Source organism: Prunus avium, chromosome 6 (assembly GCF_965620075.1).
Source record: "Prunus avium chromosome 6, drPruAviu1.hap1.1, whole genome shotgun sequence".
In the NCBI taxonomy this organism is placed as follows: Eukaryota; Viridiplantae; Streptophyta; class Magnoliopsida; order Rosales; family Rosaceae; genus Prunus; species Prunus avium.
In genome coordinates, this window is record NC_142289.1 from 30741619 (window position 1) to 30744816 (window position 3198).

The 3198-nt window shown below is 36.6% G+C and overlaps 1 pseudogene; it reads right to left on the reverse strand.

Annotated features, from left to right (window-relative positions):
• Positions 1-1154: 1154 nt before the first annotated feature.
• LOC110755430 (polyol transporter 5 pseudogene) lies at positions 1155-2650 on the reverse strand (annotated as a pseudogene).
• Between the last annotated feature and the right edge of the window lie 548 nt (positions 2651-3198).

A 3198-nucleotide genomic window follows, 5' to 3' on the forward strand; every position in this document is an offset into this window, starting at 1 on the left:
TTAAATAAATAAGATATCTTGTTCCCTTCCCCGCAGCCTTCTTTGAAGTGAACTTCGTTTCATCGTCAGCATGAGAGTCAAGTGGAAAGAAGCGCATGAGGCGGTTGAAGAGGAAGTGCCGAAAGATGAGACAGAGATCCAAGTTGTTTTGCCTCCATCCACCATCAATTGACGTCATCTCCCACCCGATCCCCATGTTTTGTTTTCTAATCAAGTAATCAGTCCCGATTAGTCAGCTTGTAGTCCTTCTGTACTTTTGTGATTCTCTCAGTTTGAACCATTTTTGTTTAATTTTAATAAGCTATCAAACCAAAAAATTAAATACAAAATACTCATTTCCGATATGCGTATTTACTACAGTGCTCCCTGAAACTATGGTCAAATCTCAATTTGCCCACTAGAAGTTAAAGTGAGCCACTTTGACCCATTGACTAAAGTTTAATGTCCCACGTTGGCCCCTATCATCAACTCCATCCAAAATTCTTAATTTTAATAATGTGGTAGGAGTATTTTTGTAATCTAGTACGCATGGATCATTACCCACCAATTTGAGTGTGTGATGTGGAAAAGTGGAGCCCACTCCAATATGAAAAAAAATGGTTAGTAAAATAATCTTTTACACTTAAATACTTTAAAGAATTAAAAATTGTTTTAAAGGTTTGATCCTTTACTAATGCTTTACAGTTAGTAAAATGATTATTATTAGGTGGCGGTTTTATTCTTACATTTACTTTTATTTACATTATGGTGTATGTTTATTACCTATACAATAACATTTAATTTAATTTACAGTATGGTGTAGGTTTAAAACCCATACAACATTATTTACTTTTATTTACAGTATGGTGCAAGTTTAATGCCCATGCTGCTTAGCAATTTTTGTTCCTTTCGCTTCATTGGAAAACACTATATTTTCAAATTGTAAATCATCATGCTCAAACTTACTTAGTCTAGGTTAGACTAGGTTGAAGAGGGCTACTATGACTCGGACAAATTGCAGCTCATGACAAAACGACTCAAAGATAAATTATGCATTTCATGCATCAAAATGCATTAGGATATGACTAATCAAGTCACATGACTAGTCATTTGTTGAGGCACATGTGTACTGCCACATAATTTAAAATTCTCACGTGAGTCTCACACTTGCCCATCTATAGATTTTTTGTCAAATTTTGTCTCATTACCGCCCCAATCATTAGCCGACAACTCACTAATGTTTGACTTAGCTTTTTGGGGTAAAAAGAGAGTGAGACTACCATGCCGGCCACGCTAGTTAGAAGTAGCGGACGCCCTCCAATCCGATAAAGCATAAATGTCACGACCATGATGAAAATTGTCCTGACGAATATGGTGCAGAGTAGCTTTTTATCGGAGTTGGTGATCCCAACCTTCTCGAAGATCCTTGTGTTGTACAAAACAATGACGTCTATACTCGACCCTTGTTGAAAGAAGTGTAAACCAACGGTTGAGATTAAAATATGATGGATGACTAGTGTTGGATGAAAGAGCAACTCTTTCCACACGTCTTGGCCTTGGTTGCGTTTCTTGACATCAAAAACATCGTTGTTGTAGTGTTCGGGGATGCCAACGACTTCTTTGATGTCAGCTAGCCTAAGCTTGGACTCTTCTAGGGAGTCTGAGGTTTTGTCGAGGATTTTCCTAGCGTCCCCCAGCCGACCCTGCATGAAGAGCCATCAAGGTGACTCGGGCATGGCTAAGACATGGATGGTAAGGAATTTAAAAACCCAAACCCAAAAAAAACTCAAAAACACCCCTATTATTGAAAACAAAAAAGTGAGGTTTTACTCTCTCTCTCTCTCTCTCTCCTTTTGTTTTGTTAATTTCAATTTGGGAATTAGGGTTTCTGATTCTCTGATTTAATTTCAATTTTTTTTAAATCTCAAAAATGGTTTGGAGTTGAATACGAAACAAGTTTTTAGATCATAAAATTAATATTAAAAACTCATATTTTTTTAAAAAACAAATCTTGATTTTTGAGTTTTTTTTAGTAGCCAAACGGTCCCTTAACATTTCACAACGTTTTTTTCCAATTAATAATCTGAATGTAACCGAAGAAACATTTGGAAATGAGTTGTGTCAGTGGTGGAATAACGAACTCAGTGGGCGATGATATTTTGGTGTCATAATGGTTTTTTCTATGGATTTATGGGAGGCCCAAAAACAAACCACAGCCCTATAGCCCTAAGGTAGCCCAAAGCCCAAAATTCATTTTACAATTTTATGTGTATCATAGGCATATAGTTTTTTTATTTTTTATTTTTTATTTTTTATTAGCAAACAACAGTTTCATTAACAAATGGGGAAAATACGAGATATAAAGTGAAGAACACAACCCCAAAAAAGGAGGGTTCTTGCAATAATAGAAACAAAAACATATAAACAATGAATTAAAATCATTGCAAGACAGTAAGCACAAGAAAATACACCGCCTAGATAACATAGCTCAGTTGGAGTTGATGAAGAGGACAAATAACCTGAACATCCAGGTCCACAAGAAGGCCATGCCAGATAAGATTCTGCAACACTTCGGGGCAGAAAACATCATCAAGTGGAGTGGAGGGCATTACCGCTCAGCTTCCACCAAAACATTCCAGAGAATGTCACTGCTAGTTTGCAACACCCTCATGATCTTCAAGCACGAATAACTAGAAAATCCTCCCAAATCTAGTAAACTCCACGTCCTCTGAAAACAGATCTAAAGTAGAGCAACCACCTAAACCCCAAAATTGCAAAATCAAACACGGTAAGGGATATAGGAAGTAGATCTACAAAGATCAACAAAAACCCAGCCAAAACGACTAGTATGCATCCCCAGAAAAATTGAGGAAGAAACAAAAACCTTGCAAAAGCAAGGAATAAGCAAAACCCAACACAAAGCCGGAAGGGAAAACTCTCCACAACACAACGGGAGAGAGAAGCCCACTTTATTAGCTGGTTTAATAGCTTCATCTGTTTTTTTTTAATGTCTACATTAACAATGCTCCATAAAATATTAGCTAATTGTAGACTTCTAATCACATCTTAAGGGTTCATTGGATCATCAAAGGTGCTTTGACACCATGGTTTAAACTGCTCAGAATATCATATGGTAGTTGTCACTCAAATTCCATGATCGTGATTCTTTCTAATGATAATTTAGCAACTTTTGGCTTTTGATATAGCTATGAATCAAGC